Below are 16,588 nucleotides of genomic sequence, written 5' to 3' on the forward strand. Positions count from 1 at the left end.
TCCCACTATCACTGCGTCCTCACCTCTGGGTCTGCCATGCCTGTGAGAAAGGACACATCTAGTTATAGTAATAGACGAGTCTGGGATGTTGGCTATGAATCAGTGAGTACAACTGTTGCTTATGCAGTTAGTGGGACAGCTTGTCCAATTGGGCAGCTGCACCCAGATATTGAGTTAAGACTTTGCAGGGTTGACTGGGCTGGAATTGCCCGAGTCTTCTCCTGATTGGATGCTTGGGGTTGTTTACATCCAACTGGGTCTCCGTTTATCAGAATGTGCACATGATCATTTAAGTTCTGTTTTTCATCATGCTGATTACATGTATTTAATTAGCCCTCAGCTGTCAAAGCATTTCACAGCCAATGTATTAGATTGAGACAAACATAAATAACTTATTAATTTTGGGCATTACATGGAAGATAAATATTGGCGGTCATGGGATCTCTTCTCGTGAGCAAGGGTCTTGGTTTAACCTCTCTAGAGAGAAGGTGCTTCTGACAATGTTGCACTCCCCCAGTACTTTGGTCATTGCTTTTATGAAGCAAAAGAATTTTAGAAGCGTTTTTTAAAAATGGATTTTGACAGGGTGGCACATTGGAATGTAATTGAACATGTTGACGTAGCTCGATCAGGTACTGGAGGTTGTATGGCTACAACTCACTTCCTGGTGGCTTAGTCTGGCCAGTATATTAAAGCAACGCGAGTTACCCTTGAATCCAGCTGCTTTCTTGGCTGAGGCTAATGTATAGTGTAGGGAGACTGACAGAGGAGAAAACCACTTGAGAAAGAGAAAGTAATTTGTTATCTGGGTGGAGGAGGGTGGGAGAGTTGATGTGAAAAGATTCTGGTAAGTGGTGGCTTTAATGCACAAAAGACTTCGGTCATCTGATACCATGGCTTCTTGAAATTGAACAGGTTCCAGCTTTATTCTTCCAGAGATGTGATGAGCACAAACAGGAAGGCCTGTAACAATACACCGAATCATTAAATATTGAAAAATGCATCCGAAATGTCTCAAGGCTCCACACATCAGCTCGATCAGCCAAATGTAGTGCAGGAAAATGTGCCGACATTATAGATGCCTACTTCACCTCACTAGGATAAATTAGCTTGGAGCCCATATTGTTTCATCTTCTCGCATGAGTGATTTTGTTGTAATCACTTTATCCTCTCACACTCAGGCTGATGTGCCATAGCTTTTCTTCCCCACCACGCGACATCCACATTTTTCAGGGGTAGAGTGGGCTATGCTTTCTGATAGTGGTTTGATTGCTGGTTTTAGGGCTCTAAAGGAACTAGATATAGATAGTATGAACAGTCACCAGCTGTTTCACCTTGTCCAGAACAGTCGAACCAGAGGACATGGCTTACACTTGAATGGAGGTAGATTCACAACTAACCTGTGGAAACAATATTTCAGCGAGAGAGTGCTTAATCTAAGGAACAGGCAAAGCTGATAGTACTGATTCATTCAAAAGCAAATTTGATAGATTTCTTTCAGGAAATAATGTTTTTAGAATTGGTATACGAGTAATTTGAGACATGACGTGTGGTGAGTGTAAAAGGCTCTGGAGGAACAGGTGAGTTTGAAATTGATTCCCAAAGCTCTCCACCACTGGGGGTTTTCCTCACCATGTCTGGGTCTGTTATTGACTCATTGATAGGGAATGATCATTGTGATTAGTAAAGAACTTCGTTATCATTGTAGCATGTAATACCAGGATGATGGGAGGTGAACTAGTTTGGCCTTAGTCTTTTAATTGTCTGAGTTCTTGTGTATATTACAGCAGCAGGACAAATGAGTAGGGGAAATAACACGAGGTTTTCTGGCCACCATCCGGTTCATCAACCCAATCTTATGCAATTGAGAGATGAACTTTCATTTCTGTAGCGCCTTTCAGAAAGTGCTTCACAGCCAATGGAAGTACTGTTGAAGTGTAATTGCTGTTGTAATGGAGGAAGTGATCCATTTCTCATTGTTTTGGATTGGCTAGATGTAGACTGTTATAATACGCAGATTTTTAAGCAAGCTGTTTCTTTTTGATGTGATTTTGAAAAGTTCATTTCCAAAGTATTTCAGCCAGAATCCACCTTGGGGAGATGAGCCTTGTAGTTAATTTTCAGGTTCCTCCCCTCTTCTCTCCCAGAGCTGCTGATTTCTGTCTGGGGTGGAGCCTTGTGGGAGCTGGTAGGGTGCTGTGCGGGTGCCTCTGGCACCTCATCCTAGTAGCCTTCCTTGTCAGAGCCAAGTCTCTAGACTATTTGATTATATAGAGGCTATCAGCAATGGAACCCCGCTCAATTATCCTCTTGCTTAGAGGCACAATTTAATTTTGGCATCCCAAAGGCTGCCTTGTCTGATCTGATATTCAGCGGAGACCTGAGGTCTTCCAATCTGTGTGGCTTAGTGCCACACGTGTTCACTTATTGCTTTCTCTCAAACAGGGAAGAAGAAATCTGGAACTTTATTCTTCCAAGCGGCTGTGGACAGTTTGAGCTTTCAAGATTGAGATGGATAGCCTTTTGTTAGCTAAGGGTATGGGGCTTATAGAGTAGAAATGGTAGCATAGTGGTTATGTTACTGGACTGGTAATCCACAAGCCTAGACTAATGATCTGATGACTAATCACATGAGTTCAAATCCCACCACGGCAGCTGGGGAATTTAAATTTAATTAAATAGATCTGGAATAAAAAGCTAGCCTCAGTAATGGTGACCCTGAAACTACTGGATTGTCATAAAAACCCATCTGGTTCGCTAATGTCCTTTAGGGAAGGAAATTTGCCATCCTTGCCCAGTCTGGCCTACACGTGACTCCAAGTCCACAGCAATGTGGTTGACTCTTAACTGCCCTCTGAAATGGCCTAGCAAGCCACTCGGTTGTATCAAACCATTATGGAAAAAGTCTAAGAATAAAATCAGATGGACCACTGGCATTGACCTAAGCATTGGCTATGACAAAGGCAGACCCTGCTCAGTTGACTCTACAAAGTCCGCCTCATTACTCCCTAGAAGTACAGGGAAAGCAGGCACATGGGAATGCCATCTTAAACCCATACACCATCCTGACCTGGAACTATATTGCTGTTTCTTCACTGTCACTGGGTCAAAATCCTGGAACTCCCCCACCCCCCAATAGCACCTACACCAGATGGACTGCATCGGTTCAAGATGATTCCGCTACCACTTTCTCAAAGGCAATTAGGGCTTGCCAGCAATGCTCACACCCTATGAATGAAGAAAGAACAATATTACAAATGACGTCCATCTGAATTAAAAACAAAATGCTGAATATACTCAGCAGGCCAAATAGTATCTGTAGTGAGAGAGGTACAGAGGTAACATTTCAGGTCATTGATCTTTCGTAAGGTAATGGAGCTAATGTGGGTAAATAAGGTTGAGGTACAGATCAGGCTCCAGGGCCTGAATGAGCTCTAGCTGACTCACCATCTACACATGCCCCTGAAACTGCACATCAATTCATTGATGCTCCAAACTGACTCCATTCTACCTACTTTATCCGACCACAGAGCCTCTGACATTCCCTCCTATTGAGCCCATGTTCCGAAGAAGGGTTACTGACCCGAAACGTTAACTCTGCTTCTCTTTCCACAGATGCTGCCAGACCTGCTGAGTGATTCTAGCATTTCTTGTTTTTGTTTCAGATTTCCAGCATCCACAGTATTTTGCTTTTATTATTCTGTCCTCTCTCTTTCCCTGATTACGACCAGGATGTACATATACTAATCTTAGAATGTAACCAGGCCCATGTAACTAGTTTTTCCTGTCGTTTTGCATGAATGTTTTGGCTGTTGCTCTGGACCTGAGCCCATCACTTCTGTTTCCACTTTTTTCTCCTTTTTCTTCTCTTCCCCGCCCCCGCCACAACCACTCTCTGTTCTCTTTGCCCCTCCTATACCCCATCTTCTGTCAACATGCCTCCTTTCATTTCTCCCATCTCAAATATTCTACTCCCACAAATACCTACCCCAATCCTTCAGCACTCCTTGCCTCTGGCTCTGGAATTCCTTCCCTAATGCTTGCCGCCTATCTGCTTCGCTTTTCTCCTTTAAGATGCTTCGTAAAACCTACCTTATTGACCAAGCTTTTGGTCATCTGACCTAATATCGCCTTATGTGGCTCGGTGTCAAATTTTGTTCATGCTGTGAAGCACCTTGGGACATTTTATTACATTTAGGGTTTTTAAGTACAAATTGCTGCTATTGTGTTACTGATCTGCTCCTTGATGCTGATTACAAAACCATCTTCATCTGTATAATAAATTGTATAAAATTAAAATGGACTAGGTATTTAATGTTTGTTGAAGCCCCACATGTGCTTTCTTTGGGAGTGAGATTCTTTACGTTCTTTTTATATTTTTTGTGAATTTTTAGTGCTTAGTGAGGAAGGTGTGATGTACTAGGGAATAGAGACTTTTCTGTATCAAGCCCTCCGTAGCAGAACTGAGTCATCACTGCTGCAGAGTGAAGCTTCCTCCACAGCATCAAAGAAATTCAGCCCCAAACTTGAGTATTTCCCCCCACGCTTATGTGTGGCATTGTTCCCTTTCTAACCTCAGTGCCACACTTGCAGTGCTTGAGTTTCTTGCTCACTGGGTTGAGAAATTATGCAGACTCCATTTCGGACCCTTTGCTCACTGGGTTGAGAAATTATGCAGACTCCATTTCGGACCCTTACAGCCAGCCACATTCATCCGTCAGTCTGGGTTGGATTAGAACCTAGTTTCTTTCAAAATTAACTCTAGGGCTGGCAAGACCAACGTTTGTTGCCCATCACGAGTTGCGCTTGAGGGTGGTGAGCTTCCACCTTGAACTCCTGCAGTCCGTGTGGTCTAGGTACTCCCACAGTACTGTTAGGGAGAGAGCTCCAGGTTTTTGACCAAGTGGCGGTGAGGGAATGGTGGCGATATATTTCCAAGTCAGGGTGGTGAAAAACTTGGAGGTGAAGGTGTTCATATTCACTTGCTGCCCCCGTCCTTCGAGGCAGTAGAGGTTGTTTGTTGAGGTGCTGCTGAAAATTCAAAAAATAAAAGGCCAGTGCCCCACCCAGTCTGTGTTCACTGAAGTAGGTGTTTAATTCTCAGCCCTCTTCCAAGATGAGAGCTTCGCCTTTTTTTGCTGTTGGTGCCGCTCCTTGGTATTACAGCAGTTGACCTGCTGTCTGTGCGCAGACTGATGAGCATCTGCGACCAGTTCGAACTGTCCTCGGGAGCCAAAGTTAACCACAGCAAGAGCGAGGCCATGTTCTTTGGGAACTGGGCTGACCGATCCTTTGTCCCCTTCACCGTCAGGTCAGACTACCTGAAGGTGCTGGGGATATGGTTTGGAAGGGCCAGGGCGTGCACCAAAACCTGGGAGGAGTAAGTAGCTAGGGTACAACACAAGCTGAGCATGTGGGAGCAGCGATCTCTCTCCATTATGGGTAAGAACCTGGTCATCAGGTGCGAGGCGCTCACGTGATTGCTGTACGTGACGCAGGTCTGACCCATATCCCACTCCTGCGCTGTGTCGGTCACCCGAGCCATTTTCCGTTTCATCTGGGGATCTAAAATGGACCGGGTCCGAAGGAACGCGATGTTCAAACCTCTGGATAAGGGTGGCAAAAATGTGCCCAACGTCGCCCTTATCCTGATGACTACCTTCGTGTGCGGCTGCATCGAGCTGTGTGTGGAGCTCCAGTACGCAAACTCCAAGTGTCACTACGTGCTGAGGTTCTATCTGTCCCCGGTGTTGCGAAGGATAGGCCTGGTCACATTGCCGCGGAACGTTCCATCCAGTTGGACTGTGCCATACCATCTGGATCCATGGGAAACCCCTCGAACTCTATTGGGATGATTTTCGTGTGCTGTAAGATGTACATGGCATCAGAAATGAAATGGAAGGGTTGTGAGGCAACTCACTCCTGTATTGAAGGAAACTGACCTCCTTTGCACTGTTTGTATTTTTTGACTTGGTACTGTTTGGTAATATTTTTTACAGATTTTTATGAATAAAGTATATTTTGGAAATTAAAAAAAAAGTTCCGATTTGTATATCCAAGACAGTTTCCTTTCTCTGCTGCTGGGCTTTTGTACGTTCCTGCCTGCGAGCAGAGTGCGAGAAGCATCGGCATGAATTGGATTTCCACACGGGAAGTTGTCTCAGTTCCATTGAGCACCTGTTGATATCAGATACAGCAAGGCATCCTGCTCAGAGAAAACTTTGATTTACTCTTTTTAAGCGAAGCCCTCAGTTGTCCTGTAGGAGGTAAAACAGCTATTTGTTAACGTGTCATTCTATTTTACCATCTCTTTTAATTGGGATAGGGAGAGAAGCTCTTGAGGGCTGTTCACCCTTTTTAAGCCATTAATGCTATGTACCTACGTTCTCATTGTTTAAAACCAAGAAGAGAAAAGGAAATAACATAGATTTATATAGTGCCTTTCACAAGCTCTGGTCATCCCCAGAGTGCTTGGCACGCGCTAAAATACTTTATGGATGGTGTGAGACTCTGAGGGGACCTTGGAGCTGATGGTGTTCCCATGCACCTGCTGCCCTTGTCCTTCTGGGTGATGGGAGGTCTATCGAAGAAGCCTTGGTGAATTGCTGCAGTACAACCCCATGGGGTGCAGTTAGTGTGATGCCCTTAATAGCCTGATGACTCTCAGACATATGGAATAGCCACTGGGCAAGATCCTGGCAGTGGCTTGTTAATTTTGCAACATTATCACATACAAAGGGAGTGGGAAAACACTGATACCATCATAACTCATCTATTTAAAGTCATGCATGCTCAAAGTGTACTCATTCCATTGCCAGATGGCTCCCAGAGACGGCAGTACTTTTAGAAACCCAATCCCCTGTAAAGTCCAATGTTTTTGTGTAGTGTTTTCTGTTCCTCTGATAGATTGAATTGTTGGATGAATGATTAAGTAAGCTGTGGGCAAAGAATCATGGAACAATGAATTTTATCTGGACTTTGTGGTGCTCCCAGTCCAAGTCATTTGTGGGCAAATTACTTGCTTGTTATGTGTTTGGATTGAGTTGACTGTGGATCCATTGATCCCTGTTCAACAGAATCATACCAGAGCCTAGAGGGTCAAGTCATGACATAAAACTTGCATAATCCAGGCTTGTATTCCTTTGGACATAGGAGGTTGAGGGTTGATCTGATTAAGGAGTTTAAAATGCTAAAAGAATCCATAGGGTAGATGCAGAAAAACACACTCCTCTGTTGGGGGAATCCTGAACAAGTGGTTGTAATAAAATGTATAGCTAAGCCATTCAGGAATGAAATCAAAGATTTTTCCACAAAGGATATTGGAAACTTGGAGCACTCTTACCCCAAAAATGCTGAGGTTATTTGGAACTTTCAAGACTCAGACCAGTAGACTTTTGATGGACAAGAGTATCAGGGACATGGAGAAAAGGCAGAGAGAATGGAGTTGAGGTAATGGATGCTGAAAGGATGTTTCCCCTTGTGGGAAAAAGTAGAACTAGGGGGACATCATTTATATTTTTAAAAAAAAGTCACCCATTTAAGACAGATGAGAAATCTATTGAGGGTTGAGTCTTTGGAACTCTCTTCCCCAGACAGTGGTGGAGGCAGGGTCATTGAATATTTTTAAGGCAGAGTTAGATAAATTCTTGACTAATAAAGGAGTCAAATGGTATCGGGGGTACGTAGGAAAGTGGAGTTGAGGTCAAAATCAGATCAGCCATTAATATTAAATGGCAGAGCAGATACGAAGAGGCTGAATGGCCTACTACTAATTTGTATGTTCATAGTCATGATCTAATTGAATGGCAGAGCAGGCTCAAGGGGGCTGAATTGCCTCCTTTCTGTTCCTATGTTCTACCTATACAGAGCTATCAACTGGCTTAGTTGGCATGCCATTCCTTTAAGTCAGAGAGCCCTGGAATGTGCTAATATGGCTGCTATCACTGAGAAATGGCGAGTTCTGCTTTCCCAGTTTTTCTCTCTTTTGACTTGAAGTTGGCAACTCATGCTTTGGTCAGCTCCATGGTGTTGCCAGCTCTCTGGTACTGCATCCAAATACCCCCTCATTTGTGAATCCAGAAGTAAGTGTCAGCAAGCTATTTAACTTTGTGCTATTTAATCATAGTATAGCCTGATCCTTCTGAAGAAAGGTCACTGACCTGAAACGTTAACTCTGTTTCTCTCTCCACAGATGCTGTCAGACCTGCTGAGTATTTCCAGCATTTCTTGGTTTTTATTTCAGATTTCCAGCATCTGCAGTATTTTGCTTTTATTATTATTATAGCCTGATCCTTGTCTATTCTGTGCCATCACTGGAGAGTGAATTGGAGCCTTGTTTTCCTGCTCTCTCAGCTGCACTGGAGTATCAGCCTAGTTTGTTTTCAGGTCCTAGAGTATGGCTTGAAACCACAAAGGAAAAACAACTTGTATTCCTATAGCATCTTCTGTGACCTCTAACTATCCGAAAACACTTTACAGTCAATGAAGTATTTTTGACATGTCACCGTTGTAAGGAAATGCGATGACGAATTTGCGCACAGCAAGCTCCCACAGATAAATTCGATAAATAACCAAATAATCTGTTTTAAATGTTGATTGGTGATGAATATTGGCTCCTTTTCAAAAGAAAAGTGTCATGGGATCTTTTACATCCACCTGAAAGAGCAAAGGTGACCTTGGTTTAATGTCTGCTTTTGACTTGGAGGCAAAAGAGCCAGCAACTGAGTCAAGTTGATGCAGGCTAATAAATATATTCCAACATTTGCAGAATAGTGTACCTTCATTTGTAGCAACTTTCTTGTCTAGGTTTGATGCAAACAGAGTATGTAACTCAGCAAAAATACACATACTTATTGCACTACATTTCAGTCATTTGTGTTGTCTACTTGCCCAAATGTCGAGCGGTTCTGAAACCCAGGAAGCAAAATTGTCACCCCCCAAAGGGAAGAGCCTTCCTAAATCTCCTCAATTTTCCTTTGGCAAAAACAGCTGCTATAAATTCCAGCCATAAACCTCCTTTGAAGGTTTTAGACCTTTCCCCCTTTCTTAGTCACTACTCCATCCCAGTCTTAATGCCACCAATGCTTGAAGTTGTGTTCTGCAGAACTGTTGTGTGTGTGTTTGCTGTACCATTTTTTACTTCATATTTTGAAGCTTCTTGCCAGTGATGTGATGAACCAGCTGTAACTAGATCCCTCTGGTTTGTAAACTACAGTACCATACATAGGCAATGAATTAAAAACAAGAAATGCTGGAAATACTCAGCAGGTCTGGCAGCATCTGTGGAGAGAGAAACAGAGTTAACGTTTCAGATCAGTGACTCTTTAGAACTGGCAAATATTAGAAATGTGAACAGTTTTAAGCAAGTAAAGCGGGGGTTGGGCAAGAGATAACAAAGGAGAAGGTGTAGATAGAACAAGGTCACAGAGAATAACCGTCCAGGAGGTCATGGAGCAAAGGCGAACAATATGTTAATGGTGTGTTGAAAGACAAAGCGTTAGTACAGATAGGATGTTAACGGACTGAAAACTGAACAGCCGCAAGTACAAACATGAAAAAAAAACAGTGGGTAGGCAATCTACGTGGAATAAGTCGGAGCTGGAAGGAGATGTGGATGTGAAAACGAGTTTTGGTAGACACTTTATCAAACACCAGGAGGGAAATAGAAAGCAATGAAGGTAAAAGAGACAAACGAAAATCCAGTCTGATTGCGGCTGTTCAGTTTTCAGTCCGTTAACACCCTATCTGTACTAATGCTTTGTCTTTCAACACACCATTAACATATTGATTGCCTTTGCTCCAAGACCTTGTTCTATCTACACCTTCTCCTTTGTTATCTCTTGCCCCAACCCCACTTTACTTGCTTTTAACCTTTCACATTTCTAATATTTGCCATTTCTAAAGAAGGGTCACTGACATGAAACGTTAACTCTGCTTCTCCCTCCACAGGTGCTGCCAAACCTGCTGAGTATTTCCAGCTTTTCTTGTTTTCATTTCAGATTTCCAGCATCCGCAGGATGGGGATAGAGGGATACGGTCCCCGGAAGTGCAGAAGGTTTTAGTTTAGGCAGACATCAAGATCGGCGCAGGCTTGGAGGGCCGATTGGCCTGTTCCTGTGCTGTACTGTTCTTTATTCTTTGCTTTTATTTTAATGGGCAATGAATTACTTGCTTTCTCTGACTAGTGGGAACATTGGTTGGAAAGGTGTCTACACAGAATTTACGGCACAGAACATGGTCATTCAGCCCAACGAAACTATGCTGGTGTTTACGCTTCACGCAAACCTCTTCATGTCCTATTTCATTTCACTCCATCATCGTACCCTTCTATTCCTTCCTCTCGTGTTTATCTAACTTTCCCTTAAATGTATCTATGCTATTTACCTTACTACTCCTTGTAGTAGCCATTTTAACCACTGACTGGGTAAAGAAGTTTCTTCTGAATTCTCAATTGGATTTATTAGTCACTATTTTGCATCTGTGGTCCTCAGTTTTGGGCTCTTTAGTGGAAACCTCATCTGTGTCTACCCTTCAAACCCTTTCATAATTTTAATGCCCTCTATTGGGTGCCTCCTTAGTTTTTACCGCCTAGGACATCTGTAGAAAGCAGCCAAATGAACAGATGCACAGCACAAACTTGCTAGTAAAAGTAAGTACTTCTGATCAGCTGAGTGAAGTGGTCATGCATCATGGATTTGAACATCAATAAGGATAAGTTGATGGGGTTAGATGGAGAGGTGGGAAGAGGCTCAGAACGACAACCGGATGGCCTGTTTCTGTGCTGTAAATTCTATGTAAATTGATGTGGTTTTACCTTTGCCATGTTTCTTGTTTTGTGCCTCGTGAGTACACACGTGCACACACACACAGACGGTAGACAGCTCCTGATCTAGGGCTTTGGCTGTACTTTTTTCAGTCTGTTGTTAAACAGTACATGGGAGTGGCTTAAAAATTCCCCTCCCCCATTTTTTTCAGCCTTTGTGCCTTTTTACATTTGGGATTGCAGAGCTCAGTATGTGACGAATTTAGAGGAGGAACTGCTGGAAGAAAGTTTTGTGTTTTCTGCAGTGCCTTATGTTTTCCAGAAGCCTTTCTTAATTACTTTGGTCGCTTTATGCCTCTGACCAATCTTTTGCTGAATATCTTCTCTGATAGCACTCCTGTGAAGTGCCTTAGGCTATTTTACAAAGTTAAACACCCTTTATAAATGTAAATTTTTTTGAGTACCACCTGCATCCACAACCTTCTGACTGGAGTGGAACCAACTGAGAAGCTGACCCAAGTGAGAGACTCTGATCTAGGCAGGGGATTTGACCCAAAAGTGTACTGTCCACTCTATATATCTGGGATGTCTGGCAGATTTGCTGCTACTATTTGTGAAGTATGGACAGAACTCCTCCTTCCCTCAACCCAGCCCTTGTTGGCTTACTGGCGACTCTGGTTTCCAGCAGGGATTCTTCAGTTGGAACCTGAATCTGTAACTCCACGTCAGGGAGACAATGACTCGAGACTCTGCAAAGCATCCTAAAATAACTTTTTCCCAGAATAACAGTGAGACAGCTGTGATTTCAATCATTGCCAGCAATAAAAATAGCTGCCTGCTGGCTTGCAACAATAGATGAAGTGACCTTTCACCAGTTAGACCCCTACTTCTGCCTCTGACAAGCCAGTAAGTATGTAAACTAGAAGAACTCTCTACTGTTTAGGTGTTTTTTGATCCGAGTAGCATGCAGAATCATATAGCACAGGAGGAGACAATTGTGCTTGTGCTGGCTCTTTGAAAGAGCTGTCTAATTAGTCCGATTCCCTTACTCTTTCCTTTTCCAGTAATTATCCAAATCTCTTCTGAAAGTTACTATTGAATCTGCTTCCACTGCTGCTTCAGGCAGCAAATTCCAGATCTTATAACAGTGTTGAATAAAAATTCACATCACACCTCTGGTTCTTTTCGCCAGTTATCTTAAATCTGTGTCCTCTAGTTGCTCCCACCTGCCACTGAAAACAGTAAACAGAGAAACTATCAAAACACCTTATAATCTTACACAACTCCAGTAAACCTCCCCTTAACCATCTCTGCTCTAAGGACAGCAATGCCAGTTTCTCTAGTCTTTCTACAAAAAGGAATAAGTTGCTCCTGTTTTGCTTCTATCATCTATGGGAACCTGATGCTATAGTGCTGGGAATGTTGATAGCATGTTTGGAGTATGCAGGAGCAAATGTATATCAATTTTCAGTGAAGTGTAGAGCTATGAGTTATGATGGGAGGGGATTACATGAGGAGTGGATGTGATGATGGAATTGGTTAAGTATACTAACTGGACCACAGGGTCAGTGTCGATACGGAAGTATAGTGGGATGGGGATGGCATCGGAAGAATGGAATGAATATGCTGTGGTATGAGGGTCTGATAACCCTGAAAGTGGATAAATTACCAGTACCGGATGGATTGCATCCCAGGTTGTTGAGAGAAGCCAGGGAGGAAATTGCAGATGCGCTGAGGATCATCTTCAAATCCTCTCTAGATACAGGTGAGATACCAGATGATTGGAGATCTGTGAACGTTGTACCATTGTTTAAAAAGGGTGCGAGGGATAGCCAAATAATTATAGGCCAGTCAGCTTGAACTCTGTGGTGGTTAAATAGTTGGAATCTATTCTAAGGGACAGGATAAACTGCCACTTAGGCATGGATTTGTTAAGGGAAGGTCATGTCTTACAAACCTGAGAGTTTTTTTTGAGGAAGTAACCAAAAGGATTGATGAGGGAAGTGCAGTGGATGGGGTTTACATGGATTTTAGTAAGGCATTTGACAAGGCCCGCATGGCAGACTGATCAGTAAAATGAAAGCCCATGGGATACAGTGGCAGGTTGGATCCAGAATTGGCTCAGACAGGAAACAAAGGGTAGTAGTCGACAGATGTGTTTGCGAATGGAAAGATGTTTCCAGTGGCGTTCCACAGGACTCGGTGTTGGGTCCGTTGTTGTTTGTGGTATATAATAATGATTTGGACATAAATATGGGACGTATAATTGGGAAATTTGCTGATGACACAAAAATTGGCCATGTAGTTAATCGTGAGGAGATGGTGGAGTAGCAGTATTGTCACTGGACTAGTAATCCAGAGACCCAGGGTATTGCTTTGGGGACATGGGTTCAAATCCCACCACAGCAAAAGGTGGAATTTGAGTTCAATCAATAAATCTGGAATTAAAAAGCTAGTCTAATGATGGCCATGAAACTATTGTCGATTGTTGTAAAAACCCATCTGGTTCACTAATGTCCTTTAGGGAAGGAAATCTGCTGTCCTTACCTGGTCTGGCCGACATGTGACTCCAGACCTGCAGCAATGTGGTTGACTCTTACATGCCCTCTGAAATGGCCTGGCAAGTATCTAATCGCTACGAAGTCGATTTAAAAAAAAAAGAATGAAACTGGTTGGACCACCCGGCATCAACCTAGGCACCGAAAATGACAACGGCAAACCCTGCCCTGTCGACCCTGCAAACTCCTCCTTACTAACATCTGGGGGCTTGTGCCAAAGGTGGGACAGCTCTCCCACAGACTAGTCAAGCAACAGCCTGACATAGTTATGCTCACGGAATCATACCTGACAGACAATCTCCCAAACACAGCGATCACCATTCCCGGGTATGTCCTGTCCTACCGGCAGGACAGTCCCAGCAGAGGTGGCGGCATAGTGGTACACATGCAGGAGGGAGTTGCCCTGGGAGTCCTCAACATTGACTTAGGACCCCATGAAGTCTCACGGCATCAGGTCAAACATGGACAAGGAAACCTCCTGCTGATTACCACCTACCGCCCTCCCTCAGCTGATGAGTCAGTACTCGGGGCGGCACGGTGGCGCAGTGGTTAGCACCGCAGCCTCACAGCTCCAGGGACCCGGGTTCGATTCTGGGTACTGCCTGTGCGGAGTTTGCAAGTTCTCCCTGTGTCTGCGTGGGTTTCCTCCGGGTGCTCCGGTTTCCTCCCACATGCCAAAGACTTGCAGGTTGATAGGTTAATTGGCCATTATAAATTGCCCCTAGTGTAGGTAGGTGGTAGGGAAATATATAGGGACAGGTGGGGATGTGATAGGAATATGGGATTAGTGTAGGATTAGTATAAATGGGTGGTTGATGGTCGGCACAGACTCGGTGGGCCGAAGGGCCTGTTTCAGTGCTGTATCACTAAAATTAAAACTACTCCTCCATGTTGAACAGCACTTGGAGGAAGCACTGAGGGTGGCAAGGGCACAGAATATACTCTGGATGGGGGACTTCAATGTCCATCACCAAGAGTGGCTCGGTAGCACCACTACTGACCGAGCTGGCCGAATCCTAAAGGACATAGCTGCTAGACTGGGTATGCGGCAGGTGGTGAGGGAACCATCGAGGGAAAAACCTACTTGACCTTGTCCTCGCCAATCTGCCTGCCGCAGATGCAAATGTCCATGAAAGTATTGGTAGGAGTGACTACCACACAGTCCTTGTGGAGACAAAGTTCACCTTCACGTTGAACATACCCTCCATCATCTTGTGTGGCACTCCTTCCTCCTCATCCTCGTCCTCTTTCCCCCCACCCCCCGACAATGGGTACGCGCCTAGAGGCAGTCAGTGGTTTGTGGAGCAGCGCCTGCAGTGGCCATAAAGGCCAATTCTAGAGTGACAGGCGCTGCACATAAAATTGGTTGTCGGGGCTGTTACACAGTTGGCTCTCTCCTTGCGCTTCTGTCTTTTTTCCTGCCAACTGCTAAGTCTCTTTGACTTGCCACTCTTTAGCCCCGCCTTTATGGATGTCTGCCAGCTCTGGCAATCACTGGCAACCGACTCCCACGACTTATGGTCTGTCACAGGACTTCATGTCACGTTTGCAGACGTCTTTAATGCGGAGACATGGACGGCCGGTGGGTCTGATACCAATGATGAGCTCGCTGTACAATGCGTCCTTGGGGATCCTGCCATCTTCCATGCAGCTCACGTGGCCAAGCCATCTCAAGCGCCGCTGGCTCAGTAGGGTGTATATGCTGGGGGTGTTGGCCGCCTCGAGGACTTCTGCATTGGAGATAAGGTCCTGCCATCTGATGCCAAGGATTCTCCGGAGGCAGCGAAGATGGAATGAGTTGAGACGTCGCTCTTGGCTTACATATGTTGTCCAGGCCTCGCAGCCGTAGAGCAAGGTACTGAGGACACAGGCTTGATGCACTCGGACTTTTGTTTTCCGTCTCAGTGCGCCATTTTCCCACACTCTCTTGGCCAGTCTGGACATAGCAGCAGTCGCCTTTCCCGTGCGATTGTTGATTACTGCATCGAGAGACAGGTTACTGGTGATAGTTGAGCCTAGGTAGGTGAACTCTTGAACCACTTCCAGAGCGTGGTCGCCAATATTGATGGATGGAACATTTCTGACGTCCTGTCCCATGATCGTTTTCATGAGGCTAATGGTTAGACCAAATTCGTTGCAAGCAGCCGCAATCCTGTCGATGAGTCTCTGCAGACACTCTTCTGTGTGGGATGTTAATGCAGCATAGTCAGCAAAGAGGAATTCCCTGATGAGGACTTTCCGTACTTTGGTCTTCGCTCTGAGACGGGCAAAGTTGAACAACCTGCCACCTGATCTTGTGTGGAGGAAAATTCCTTCTTCTGAAGACTTGAACATTTCTGAGAGCAGCAGTGAGAAGAAGATCCCAAATAGGAAATGCGAGAACACAGCCCTGTTTCACGCCACTCAGGATAGGAAAGGGGTCTGATGAGTCAGTGATACCGTCCTCAATGCAGCCCAGTCTCTGCCAGTCATGTATGAGCTGGACGAACAGCCAACAAAGTCGGAACTCAGTGATGCAATTGATTCTCTAGCCAGTGGAAAAGCCCCTGGAAAGGACGGCATTACTCCTGAAATAATCAAGAGTGCCAAGCCTGCTATAGACTCAGCATTCCATGAACTGCTTTGCTTGTGCTGGGATGAGGGAGCAATACCACAGGACATGCGCAATAAGAACAAGGGTGACCGCGGTGACTGCAACAACTGCCGTGGAATCTCCCTGCTCAGCATAGTGGGGAAAGTCTTCGCTCGAGTCGTTTTAAAACAGACTCCAGAGGCTGGCTGAGCATGTCGACCCTGAGGCACAGTGCAGCTTTCAAGCAGAGAGATCCACCATTGACATGCTGTTCTCCCTTCGCCAGCTACAGGAGAAATACCGCAAACAACGGATGCCCCTCTACTTTGCTTTCATAGATCTCACCAAAGCCTTTGACCTCGTCAGCAGACGTGGTCTCTTCAGACGATTAGCAAGGATCGGATGTCCACCAATGCTACTAAGTATCATCACCTCATTCCATGACAATATGAAAGGAGCAATTCAGCATAGCGGTGCATCAGACCCCTTTCCTATCCTGAGTGGCGTGAAACAAGGCTGTGTTCTCGCAGCTACACTGTTCGGGATTTTCCTCTCTGCTGTGTGGCAGTACCACCATGCTAAATGGGATAGATTTCGAACAGATCTAGCAATGCAAAACTGGGCATCCATGAGGCACTGTGGGTCATCAGCAGCAACAGAATTGTATTCAACCACAATCTGTAACCTCATGGCCCG

At 44.7% G+C, this 16,588-nt stretch overlaps 1 protein-coding gene across 3 annotated transcripts in view; it reads left to right on the forward strand.

Moving 5' to 3' along the window:
* jag2b (jagged canonical Notch ligand 2b) overlaps positions 1 to 16,588 on the forward strand; it is a 244,731-nt gene that overhangs the window by 140,310 nt on the left and 87,833 nt on the right. The window lies entirely within an intron of this gene.

Source organism: Heterodontus francisci, chromosome 9 (genome assembly GCF_036365525.1).
Source record: "Heterodontus francisci isolate sHetFra1 chromosome 9, sHetFra1.hap1, whole genome shotgun sequence".
NCBI lineage: Eukaryota > Metazoa > Chordata > Chondrichthyes > Heterodontiformes > Heterodontidae > Heterodontus > Heterodontus francisci.